The sequence below is a fragment of the Mustela lutreola genome, chromosome 15 (genome assembly GCF_030435805.1).
Source record: "Mustela lutreola isolate mMusLut2 chromosome 15, mMusLut2.pri, whole genome shotgun sequence".
NCBI classification, from domain to species: domain Eukaryota; kingdom Metazoa; phylum Chordata; class Mammalia; order Carnivora; family Mustelidae; genus Mustela; species Mustela lutreola.
This window is the reverse complement of record NC_081304.1, coordinates 55,418,095-55,431,705: the sequence shown is the minus strand read 5'-3', so window position 1 is coordinate 55,431,705 and position 13,611 is coordinate 55,418,095.

Here is a 13,611-nt window from a genome sequence, read left to right as displayed (position 1 = left end):
TCATTCCAGATTGGTGCGTTTGCTGTCTCGCTGGTCTCCAGTCGCTGCGACGGTCCACCAAGACCATTCCCTTGTCCGTCCCAGACCCTGTGCCGGCTCCGCATCTTTGCGACTCTGCCAGGAGCCCAGACGCTCAGGCGGGGCCTCTGCTCTCTGCCCCTCCCCCCCACTCCATTCCCACCGTACCCCGCCCCACCCCCGCCTTCGGCCTCCCTGCGGCATTTGATTCACCCCGACCTCTCCCGGTCCTGCTGCTCCAGCTCCTGGACGCTCTCTCTCCACTTCCCCGCGTTGGAATGCGGCCAGGTGCTAGCTAACCTGTCGCCTCCCATCCGTCCTTCTGTCTGTCTCCCTCCTTCTGCCTCCCCCAGACTCTGCTTCCACATGTGAATCCTCCTCGGTCCCCTCCTCCTTCCCTTTCCCGCAGGCCAGAAGTCACGAAGCGCTGTGGTTTGCCTCCTCTCTCTGACACCGCCCCCTCTCTCCACTCTCCACCTCTGTCTCTCTTCCCCGTGCCTGCCGCACTCCGCCACAGCAGTCGTTTCGTGATACAAAGCAGCGTTGATAAAAGTACCGGGTCCAGATGTGCGAGCCCGGACTCCTATGTGTATCGCATGTGGGCTCAGTTTGGGGCAATTGTCAAACTACGGTAGCATTCAGGAACGGTTGCAGGGTGGTGCGCTGCCCTGGCCCACGTTTAGAGGAACTGAAGACATCCTGAAGAAACAGGGCTTTGGAAGAGGGAGGAGGGTGAATCGTGATATCTTTACATATCTGAAAAACCAACCAGTGGAAAAGGGATTTAGCATCTTGGTCTAGGTCCCAGGGCCTGAACAAGACCCAGCATGTGAAAACTACTTCAGCTTAACCCAAGTGGAAATTTCTAAAGTCAACTTGTCATCGGGCTCCTTGCTCCGCAGGGAGACTGCTTCTCCCTCTGACTCTTCCTTCCACTCTGTCTGCCTGTGCTCGCTCGCACTCACTCTCTCTCTGACAAATAAATAAATAAAATCTTAAAAAAAAAAAAAATAAAGTCTAAAGTCAACTTGTCTAGCAATGCTACTTTATGAGCTCCTGAAGCAACAGGGTGGCAATTTATTGGGAACATTTTACTAAATTTTTTTTAAAGATTTTACTTATTTATTTGATAGAGATCACAAAAAGGGAATGAGGCAGGCAGAGGGAGAGGGAGAAACAGGCTCCCTGCTGAGCAGAGAGCCCAATGTGGGGCTCACCCCAGGACCCTGAGATCCGGGCCTGAGCAAAAGGCAGAGGCTTAACCCACTGAGCCACCCTGGCACCCCATATCAGGAACATTTTAAAGAGATACCTGCAGTGGCTGTTTCTTCACACAAAGGGATTTCCTTCTAAGAAAGTCAAGAGACTTTGGAAAGGAAGATGATGAGTTTCTGTCTTCAACATTTTAGCTTTTAGCTGATCGGTACCCAAGGAAGATAACAACAGTTCAGAACCTTTAGTCAGGCAACAGATAGTTCATGAATCTGATGGAGGCTATAAATCTTTTCCCAAAGAAAACTCACATAAATCTTCAACATTTTTCACACATATTCAGGGAGTTCACAGAGCCCTGAAGCCCGTCCTCAGAACCAGTGAAACTCAGGGTAAGAACTCAAACCTTGATAGATGGCTCCTGACATGGAAGGGACACTTGGTAGTTTAATAATTTCTTTATAAACTGGCAACTTGAGGGTCTCCTAGGTGACTGATTCGGTTCAGCATCTGCCTTCAGCTCAGGTCATGATCTCCGGGTCCTGAGATCAAACCCTGCAACAGGCTACCTGCTCAGTGGGAAGTCTGCTTCTCCCTCTCCCCATGACCCTCACCCCTGCTCAGGCTCTCTCTAGGTCTCTCTTTCATAAATAAAAAATCTCTAAAAATAAAAATAGGGGTGCCTGCATGGCTCAGTCGGTTGGGTGTCTGACTTTGGCTCAGGTCATGATCTCGGGGTCCTGGGATCGAGCCCATGTGATCTCTGCTCAGTGGGGAGTCAGCTTCTTCTCACGCTCTCTCTGTGCTCTCTGCCTCTCTGTCTCTCAAATAAATAAAATCTTTTTAAAAATACAAAAATAAAAAATAAAAATGAACTGGCAACTTGAGGTGAAGCATGAAATTTTCCTTCTGTGTGAACAGACTGAACAACTAAAAAATATATTTTAAAAGTTGGGAGGTATCTCTCGCAGTCTAGGAAATAATGGAACTCTATCATCTATTCCGATTCATTTATTCACGCACTCATTCAGTAAATATTTATCTGATGCCTCTAGCACCCAGCGCTGTTCCAACAGCAGGTAACACAACAATGAACAAAGTTCCTGCCCTCAGAGGATTTATGTTTTGTGAAAGAGTTGGCCAATAAATAGACACACAAACAATAATAAGTATGCTGGATAATGATAAGTGTTGTAGAGAAAATTAAACCAAGGTGAGAGGGGATAGGCAGTGTCAGGGATGGTATGTAGTTTAATAGGATGATCAGGGAAGAGCTAACGGATAAAACATCTCAGAACCCAGACCATACATGAAGGATCAGATCTTGTGGATATCTGGAGGAGCCTCCCAGGCACAGAAAATAACAAATGCCCAAGTCCTGAGACAACAAGTGAAAATAAGAGAAGAGGTATGAGAAGTGAGTCCTGAGACACATCAGTATGTTAGGACCCATCAAAGGAGAAAGAGATCAAGGGGCATCGAGGTAGGAGAAAAACAAAGACAGATGGATGTCCTGGAGCCCAAGTGTGCAAATTATTCAAAATAAATAAATAAATAAAAAGAAGAAGGAGGAGGAGGAAGAGGAGGAGGAGGCAGTAATCAATTAGATCAAAAGCTAGTGGTCAAGGGTATGATAAGGATTGAGAATTGACCATTGGTTTCAGCAAGAGGGGAAATCACTGGTGACCTCAGCAAGAACAGCAAAGAGTGGAGAAAACCTGAATGGAGCCCTTCGATAGAGAAACAAATAGAAGCAACAAATAGAAACAAATCATTCAAGAAGTTTTGCCATAAAGGGAAGTATCAAAACCAGACAAATTAGGCGGTATTGCAGCGTGTTTATATGCTGAATAGAATGATCCAGCAGAGAGAACAAACTTGTAATGCATGAGAGGGAAGAGAAAACTGTGAAACAGTATTTTTTTAAGGTTTTTTTTTTTTCAATTTATTTGACAAAGATCACAAGTAGGCAGAGAGACAGGAAGAGAGAGAGGGAGAGAGAGAGGAAAGCAGGCTCCCTGCTGAGCAGAGAGCCCGATGCAGGATTCGATTCCAGGACCCTGGGATTATGACCTGAGCTGAAGGCAGAGGCTTTAACCCACTGAGCCACCCAGGTGCCCCTGAAACAGTAATCTTGAGCAGAGGAAAGGTTGCTCTTCAATTTACAAAACTCCAGGTTATTCCAATTAGGCCACGTGGGGCACCTGAAGAAAACATTCTTCACTGAAAAGAAGCTTAAAGTCAAAAATTATAAGCTGCATCAGAAACAATCCATCGAAAGGGACAGTCGCCAATTATTTTTTTAAATGAGAACTTGCACCCCCAAAATTAGAGATAACAGAACAATCTGAGATGTTTTAAAGATTTTTTATGGTTTTGTAAAGATTCTGTTTATTTATTTGAGTGAGACAGAGCATGAGAGGGGGCAGCAGCAGAGGGGGAGGGAAAAGCAGACTCCCCAATGAACAGGGAGCCTGATGCGGGGCTCGATCCTGGGACCCCGAGATCATAACCCAAGCCAAAGACAGATGTTTAACCAACTGAGCCACCTAGGCAACCCATATTTTTAAAATTATTTTTCCATAATCTCTGCACCCAACATGGGGCTCGAATTTACAACCCCGAGATCAAGAGTCCCGTGATCCACTGAAGAAGGCAGCCAGGTACCCCAGTCTGAAAGCGATTTTTAAGTAAGCATCCTGGATGGTTCAAAGAGTAAAAGAAGTAGAAACCATATAAACAATAAAAAATAAAATAAAAAGAAGAGCATCATGGAAGGAAAGGAGAGAAGGAAAGACCCAACAAAATATTACAACTGCAGAACCAATTGTGTCTTTTACAAACTAAAAAATATTCACTTTGAAATTAAAAAGTCCACTCCTCTTGCCAGACACAGCAAACATCCTTGCTCCTGAAACCACTGCGGAAATGTGAAAATGGCACGCCTGGCGGGCTCAGTGGGTTGAGGGCCTGCCTTCAGCTCAAGTCATGATCTCAGGGTCCTGGGATCAAATCCAGAGTCCGGCTCCCTGCTCATCAGAACCTGTTTCTCCCTCTCCCTCTGCCTGCCGCTCCCCCTGCTTGTGCTGGTTCTCGCTTTCTTTCTCTCTCTCTCTCTCTCTCTCTCTCTCTCTCTGACAAATAAATACAATCTTTAAAAACAAAACCAGGGGCGCCTGGGTGGCTCAGTGGGTTAAAGCCTCTGCCTTCGGCTCAGGTCATGGTCCCAGGGTCCTGGAATCGAGCCCCGCATCGGGCTCTCTGCTGAGCAGGGAGCCTGCTTCCTCCTCTCTCTCTCTGCCTGCCTCTCTGCCTACTTGTAATCTCTGCCTGTCAAATAAATAAATAAATAATCTTTTTTAAAAAATTTAAAAAAATAAAAATAAAAACAAAAACCTAAAGATGGATGGAAATTCAGATGGACCCACTAGTGCTTCAGCAAGACTTGGCTTTAAACTGAACATGTTTCTTTCTTCCTCATTCTTGAAGCCTCCCTCACCTCCCCTTCTCTTGTTTTTCTGTATAGACTCCTTTGTTCCAGGAACTCAGTATCGATATTGACATCTCGCTGACCTCAATGTATACTTAGTAACGAGATTCTGATGGCAGGTGGCAGCGCTGGTCATGAGACCACCTTGAAGACGTGACGCAGCGCAAGCAGCACGTTCCAGATTCCCATGGAAACCGCCCAGATCCTGCATTTTCCTATAAAACCTCTCAGCCTTTTACATCGGACAGGCATGTAGTCTTGGAGGCATTAGCCTGCTCTAGCCTCCTGTGCTTCGCTAAGTAATAAATTTTCTTGCTTCTTTACACCCAAACTCTGTCTTCTCATTACATATTTCAGTTTCGGAGCACAGAGGTCAGTTTTCAGAAACACTCCCACTGTAGAAATAAGGAAACTGAGATCTGGAGGGATCCGTGCCTAACTCAAGGCCACAAAGACAGTCAGTTGCTGAACCTAAATTTAAACTTTTTTCTGACTCCAAATTTCATGTTCTTGCCTATCTCTGCTGCACGATGTGAGCAAGAACACACTGCTCAGAGATGGTGTAAGCTTTGAGGGTATTATGGGTGATCTCTTAGGAGAAAAATTTACGATGAATTTAACAATGAAGTTCAATTACATGAGATTACAGTGGGTCAAATCAGTTATCTCATTAACAATTCACTGAAACCTAGTAACAGATTTGAACAGAGATCTGAAAAGGGATGTTGACTTTAGCAGGTGGGGGCTTGGGGATCCAGAGTGACTTGAGTTTAAGGAAGTGGAGAATACCAGTGAAGGCTGTGTGGAAATGCTGACCACGTAGAGTGAGCAAGGAAGAGAGGTTGGAACAGAAACCAGTCTCAATACTCTTCCTGTGACATCAAGATGTGGTTTGTAACCTCCTGACGTCACTGGAGTAAACCGTGATTTTAATTCACGGCAAATGGAGGCCACATTGTCTTCTATGGGCTGTTTAGAGAGTACATAACAAAATGCTGTTTTTGTTTGTTTGTTTGTTTGTTTGTTTTTTATGGTGAGGAGAACGCCTAACATATCACTTATTTTACGGGGAGTGTCTTGAAGGAGGTCTTTAAGATGTTCGAGAAGGTTCAGGTGGGGCTGAGATAGGATTTCTTACCTGCTCACAGGTAAGACAAGGGACCACAGACCTGACTGGAGAAATCTGAGTCCTTCTTTTTAAAAAAAAAAAAAATTGTGGATAAATCCTGATGCTTCTCTAACCAAACCAAATTTCTGAGGACATAAAATATCTTTCGACAAGGGGTTCTCAGTTGGAGGCTTCAGGATTTCAATGACTAAACCCCTTTAGTGCAGGTGTTTGTAGATATAAGAATTCTTCTGGAGGCTTCCTCAAATGGATCTATGATTTTTTTAAGTATAAAAAGCTATTTATTGAATGCTTAAGCAGATGCTTTTAAAGATCTAAACCCTCGGAGCCTGAGAGATGAGAAAGAAACTCAGCTCCATGAGTACTGAGTAAAATGGACTGAACTGTCCCCTCATTTGTCATATGCTGAGCAGACTTGCGTCATAGTATGGGAGGTATCCTAAGAGAAGAGAAGGTCTTCTTAGGAGGTATCCTAAGAGAAGAGAAGGTGACATGGGGCACCACCCGGGCGTCCTAGAAATGTACATTTATATCCACTGTCATTGATGATGAATGTCACCTTAACTATAGATGTATGTATGTTTGTATATAATATATATTCATATACACAAAAATATGTCTGTATGTACTGTATGTAAGTATATGCATTATACATATGTATAATTACAGTGGTAAATAGAAGTATTTATATTCTATGTAAATATGTATGTATATGTGGCAGTGTATATATACAGACTATAAAATATACAAATTTTAAATATATAAAGATTATATAATATAGATTATGTAGAGAGAAAAGGATTATATACATACAGATTATATAGAGAATATCCAGAAAAAAAATATATGACCAGAACATGAAGGTAATTTTTCATCAATATTTAAGGTCATACAATATCTTACCAAGTACTAAGTCCGATGAGAAAGGTTTGGGGGCATCTGGGTGGTTCAGTCCATTGAGCATCTGCCTTTGGCTCAGGTCATGGTTACAGAGTCCTGGGATCCAGTCCCACGTTGGGCTCCCTGCTCAGTGGGGAGCCTGATTCTCCCTCTCCCCTGCTTGTGTTCTCTCTCTTGCTCTTTCTCAAATAAATAAATAAAATCTTTTTTTTTTTTAATGCAAGGTATTGGGGTGTCTGGGTGGCTCAGTCGAGTAAGCATCCGTGAGTTTTGCTTAAGCTATTGTGAGTGTCCAACTCATGATTTCAGCTCAGTTCAGAAGATAAAGCCCCACAGCAGGCTCCATGTTCAGCCCGGAGTCTGCTTGAGATTATCTCTCCCTCTCTCTCTGCCCTTCCCCCACTCATCCTTGCTCTAAATAAATAAATAAATTAAAAGAAGTGCAATGTATCTTCCAATTTGTTTGCAAGAGGTGCTGACTTACATCAGAGACTCTGGAAATTAGTTGCCCCATTTCATCGAAAACTTTTGCTTAATTAGCAGATGGTACTGAAAAATTAATATGTACTGCCAATGATGTACTTTTTCCATTTGGAGGTTTTGTGTGATTTTTCACTTAGGGCAACCATTAAAACTAATGTCAAAAATAAACTTAGAACCAGAACCGAAAAATCTCTGCATAACAGAGTATAAACCAAGATTTGATCAGAGAATGCAGCATATTTATTTCATTGTTCATTATATTTTTATGAGAACATTACTCAATGAGAAAAATAAATATTTTTCAAATAGTTTTTATTCTCACCTCAGCCTTCCTTGACTTTATTTTGCATATGTTTTATAATCTAGAATAAAAAGACAAAATATTACACATATATCATTTATGAATAATATACCTACAAATAGTTCCTTCCTAACCTGCCCCCCCCCGTTTTTTTTTTTTTTATTGGTAAGGGATGCTTGCTTAGAAAAGAGTAGATCCCATAAACCCACAAGCCCACTGCTCTAAATCAGTCTTCTCAAACCCAGCTGCTCATCAGACTCAACACAGAAAACATGTTAAACCCAGATTTCTTGACTTCATCCCTAATCCGATTTTCTGAGAGTTGGGACCTGGATATATGATTTTTTTTTTCCCCTCAAGTAGGCTCCCTTCCCAGCACAGAGCCCAATATGGAACTTGAACTCATAACCCTGCAATCAAGATCTGAGCTGAGATCCAGATCTTTTGATATTGATCTGAGGAGAAGCATTCCAGCATCCAGTATAGGTGATTGTCTATAAACTCAAACTTCAAGAGACAAACAGATCTAGTGAGTTTCCAGAACTTACTTGGGCAGGAATAGTAACAGCACAGGGACTAGCACAGTCGACCGGTAATCAGGACACTAAAACAAATTTAGTGCCAACTTTTATCCATGAAAACTCTTAGCATGGAAACCTCTTTAGGGTCCTAGCATAGCCATCCTTTTGTATCTCAGTCCCCTTAGAAAGATATAAAGCCACCTACTTCTTAGGATTGTTAAGAGAATTAACTGAAATGATGCGTGAAAAATGCTCATGATGGGGTCTGGCACGTCATAAAATCTCACTGTTACTGGTATCTTAGTATTTACATACCATCCGATTTAAAATGGATTTGTGAAAAGAATGGTAATAAAAAATTAATATATCTGAGCATAAGCTCTTTTGCCACAGGGTTTCAACAGAATGCCCAAATATCCAAGAAGAGAAGAAAAAAAAAACAGCTTGACATGATCAGAGATGCAGAAATTCTCAATTTATTTATTATTAATGAATTTAGTTGTGTAAAACATGACAGTCTGCATAGTGTAATAAATATTGTCTATTTCTTCGAGATCACAAGAAATCTCCAAAGAAAACTGTGGACGTCATCTCACAGAGATTATACCTACCTATATCTACCACTGATGCTGTTTTCTGTGACAGGCCCAGTCTTGATTTTATTTTATTTCTGTTTGTTTAGGGTCTGCCTCAGCTTCTGAGCTTAATCTCTGTCCTTGCAAATACCAAGATTTCAGCTACTCCCATTAAGAAGAGGGTTAGGAGGGTGCGTGAGTGGTTCAGTGGGTTAAGCCTCTGCCTTCAGCTCCGGTCATGATCTCAGGGTCCTGGGATCAAGCCCCAAATCAGACTCTCTGCTCGGCAGGGAGACTGATTCCCCCTCTCTCTTTGCCTGCTGCTCTGCCTACTTGTGATCTCTCTCTCTGTCAAATAAATAAATAATATCTTTTTTTAAAAAAGAAAAAAAAAATGAAGAGGGTTAGGTCAAAAATTCCCTGAATGTTGGGCTCAAACCTGGCCAAGACTCTTTTCATATGTTGACTCCCCTTTTGAATTTCAGTTCATGCCAGAAAAAGAGCTTTTTTCCCCCCACCCTCTGGAAAAACACAGATTGGAAAGCATCTGACTTTGTAGGTGATTCTTCTCATTAACTGAACAGGTCCTCTTGAAAACCTGGTAAGTTCCATTCAGGAAACAACCTTAAAGAATCGAGCAAGATGATTCATACCTCCTTAAACTTTCCACCACCCAGAATTCTCCTTCTCTGGTTCCCATAAGTGCCTCATCTTGATCCCTTGGTAACTGACCTCTGTTTTTGGCACTTTGTATGGTCACTTTTGGCACCCATGTATCTCCTTTGCTTTAGGCTGCATGACCTTTGCTAAGCTGATGAGTCTGCCAACATTGGACAACCAGACCTTGCCCTTGCCTTTACCTCTTCTTGATGACCACGACTCCCGAAAATCCCAACAGCACTGAACAGTGGGAAGCCCCATCTGTCCCTACTGTCTGATGCTAGGGATGGCTGGACACGTGCCCATGTCGAGCTTCTGTCTGCACTGAGTTTTTCAGATTGAACTTTCCTCTCTCTGTTGGAAGCTTCCAGAGCATGTGGTGACTCCTGAAGTTCTAGATCAATATGAGAAGCAAGCTTTTTCTTTCCCTGGGGAGATAATAAGACAGGTGATTCATCCGTCACTGCTAATTAGTAGAAAGGGTCTGAACATTGGAGAACACACAGAGAAAGAAGGATTGGGATTAACCAGACACCAGGGTTCATTTAAAAACAAAACAAAACAACTGTTTTTCCAGAATGTAACCTCTTCATGATGTAGTGTCAGAACACAGAGAGAATGAAGTTAATCAGCAGTGGTAGCCCATCTTAGAAAGTCTTGAAGGGGGCCACCACAGGGTTTGGGTTGCCCATGGAGATGTGCAAAAGAAACAGCACGTACCCAGAAGCAAAAAAAAAAAAAAAAAAGGAAAGAAAGAAAGGAAAGAAAAAGTCCATCTTGGAAGGAGCTGGTTACCAAGAATTAGGCATGGAATGTATTTTTTTTTTTTAAGATTTAATTTATTTGGGATGCCTGGGTGGCTCAGTTGGTTGGGCGGCTGCCTTCGGCTCAGGTCATGATCCCAGTGTCCTGGGATCGAGTCCCACATCGGGCTCCTTGCTCGGCAGGGAGCCTGCTTCTCCCTCTGCCTCTCCAGGCCTCTCTGCCTATGCTCGCTCGCTCTCTCTCTTCCTCTATCCCTGACAAATAAATAAATAAAATCTTTAAAAAAAAAAGATTTAATTTATTTATTTGAGACAGAGAGAGAGAGAGAGAGAGAGAGAGCCCAAGCAGGAGGGAGGGCTCAGGGAGAGGGAGAAGCAACTTTCCCGCTGAGCAAGGAGTCTGAAGCGGGGCTCAATCCCAGGACCCTGAGATCATGACCTGAGCTAAAGGTGGATGCTTCACAGACTGAGCTACCCAGGCACCTCTGGAGTGTATTCTTTATAGCTTACAGAATTCTATCCAAGATCCTTTCCCTCTGATGTCAGTGTAGACCACCCCCACCAGCTGCTGTAAATAGGCAGCCAGTATTTCGTGTCCAACCACAATTTTAACAATTCTTTCTTTGAATGGGAATGCTTTTTATTGTGCAGGTTTCCCACTCACCTTGTCTGACCATCCCTTTAAATTAGACCTCTTTAAAAAAAATCAAATCTGTTTATGTATTCATGGTACTTTATTACCCAGCCTCTGAAGGCATTTGTGCAGGATTGCTCAGGAATATTATCCAGAACACAGGAGATGAGAGATTAATGATGCCCACCTTGGGTTTTAGAACCCATTGGGGGATACCTGAGAGCTTTGCTGACCAGAGGGTCTGGGGGTAATCAGGAGGAAAGGCAAGGCTGAGTACTTGCAGACTGGGCAGAGTACTACCCTTGTCAGAGCCTTATTCCTAGTCAGTTACATTCACAGTGCCTCATCTGTCTGAGGCATCTAGGAAGGGTTCTTCTCCAATTTTCATAGTTTGGGGGGAAACTCCCAAGAGAGAAATTCTAAGGAATTGGTTAAGGTCAATAGACTAGAATTTAGCCAAAGTAAATGGTAACTATTTCCAGAACCAGAATTCAGATCTCGTGGTTCAAAATCAGGAACATAGTATTTGAAATTGTGACTGCTCTGGGAAAGTCATGACATTAGGAGCACTACAGTTATATAAATCCCAGCCCATGCACACTGGGGGCAAAGGAGGGATGGAAGGGGTTAGAATTGCAAGTCCACAGGGAGCCTGCGTTTCCCTCTGCCTGCCACTACCCCTACGTGTGCTCTCTCTCTCTCTCTCTGTCAAATAAATAAAATAAAATAAAAAAGAATTGCAAGTCCCATCTGGGAGAGGGAAACAAGTTTCGTACTTGATTATAAGATGGAATCTGGACTTCTTTCTCCAAGTCCATTGAACGATCTTAGATTTCCTCCATGAACCTGAACACATACACTGTTGACCCTTGAACAACATTGATTTGAATTGCATAGGTCTACTTATACCTGAATTTTTTTTTTCAATAAATAAAGAACAATATTGTAAATGTATTTTCTTTTCCTTGTGATTTTTTTTCTTTTAAAGATTTATTTATTTTAGAGAGAGAGAGTGGGCATGGGGAGGTGCAGAGGGAGAGGGCAAGGAAGCGTTCCAAGTAGACTCTGCACTGAGCAAGGAGCCTGATGCAGGCCTCCGCCCCATAACCCTAAGATCATAACCTGAGTCAAAACCAAGAGTCAGACACTTGACCTACTGTGCCACCCAGATGTGCCTTGTGATTTTCTTTTCTTCCTTTTTCTTCTTTTTTTTTTTTAAAAGACTTTATTTATTTATGAGAGAGAGAGAGAGAGAGAGAGGATGAGCAGGGAAAGGGGCAGAGAGAGAGAGAGAGAGAAGCAGATGTCCCGCTGAGCAGGGAGCCCAATTTGGGGCTCAATCCTAGGACCCTGAGATCATGACCTGAGCCAAAGGCAGACGCTTAACCTGCTTAACTGAGCCACCCTGATGCCCCACCCCTTGGGTGTTAAGAACACTGTGTGTTAAGAACACAGTATATAATACATACACAAACTATGTGTTAATCAACTATGTTATTGGTAAGGCTTCTAGTCATCAATGGGCTATTAGGAGTTAAAATTTTAGGGAACCAAAAGTCGTACATGAATTTTGCACTGAGGGTGTGGGTCGGTCAGCATGTCCAACTCACATTATTCAAGGATGTATTCAAAGAGATATGGATTGGTGTCGACAACCTTCTTTGTGAGCCTGTGCGTCCCTATAGGGACTCCCCTAGAAGCATTCACACCACCCAAGTTTGAGAATTGAGAACCAGTGAAGACTTCTCTAGGTGAAAAAAGTACTATCAATGAATTCTGGTATATTAATCTAGCAATCAATAACTACTGAATGAATTCTTACAGGATTTATCATTTATATCTTATAATTCTTCGGTATTCAAGCAGAACTGGAAGAGAGAATAATAACTCAGTACATTTCTGATTTAACAAAAAGAAAAATAGAAACATTTTCTGTAAGTAAAATAGCATATATGTATAAGGAAAAAACATAACTTTTTATAAAATAGTTCAAAAATGATTTGTGTTTTTGAGACATTATAAAATGTAACTGTTTAAAAGAATATAAATATGCAGTAATACATATTTTGCAACTGTTTTATAAGAATGCCTGTTACAGTACCATGCTGTCTTGGTGATCACAGCTTTGTAGTAAAGCTTGAAATCAGGTAATGTGATGCCCCCAGTTTTATTTTTGTTTTTCAACATTTCCTTAGCAATTCAGGGTCTCTTCTGGTTCCCTACAAATTTCTGGATTATTTGTTCCAGCTCTTTGAAAATTACCGGTGGAATTTTGATCGGAATGGCATTAAAAGTATAGATTGCTCTAGGCAGTATAAACATTTTAACAATATTTATTCTTCCGATCCAAGAGCATGGAATGGTCTTCCATCTTTTTGTGTCTTCTTCAATTTCTTTCATGAGTGTTCTGTAGTTCCTCGAGTATAGATCCTTTACCTCTTTGGTTAGGCTTATTCCCAGGTATCTTATGGTTCCTATAGTAAATGGAATCGATTCTCTAATTTCCCTTTCTGTATTTTCATTGTTAGTGTGTAAGAAAGCCACTGATTTCTGTACATTGACTTTGTATCCTGCCACGTTACTGAATTGCTGTATGAGTTTTAGTAGTTTGGGGGTGGAGTCTTTTGGGTTTTCCATATAAAGAATCATGTCATCTGCAAAGAGAGAGAGTTTGCCTTCTTCTTTGCCAATTTGGATACCTTTTATTTCTCTTTTTGTCTGATTGCTGTTGCTAGGACTTCTAATACTATGTTGAACAAGAGTGGTGAGAGTGGGCATCTTTGTCATGTTCCTGATCTCAACAGGAACGCTGCAAGCTTTTTCCCATTGAGGATGATATCATGGTACTGGCATAAAAACAGACACATTGGGGCACCTGGGTGGCTCAGTGGGTTAAAGCCTCTGCCTTCAGCTCAGGTCATGAT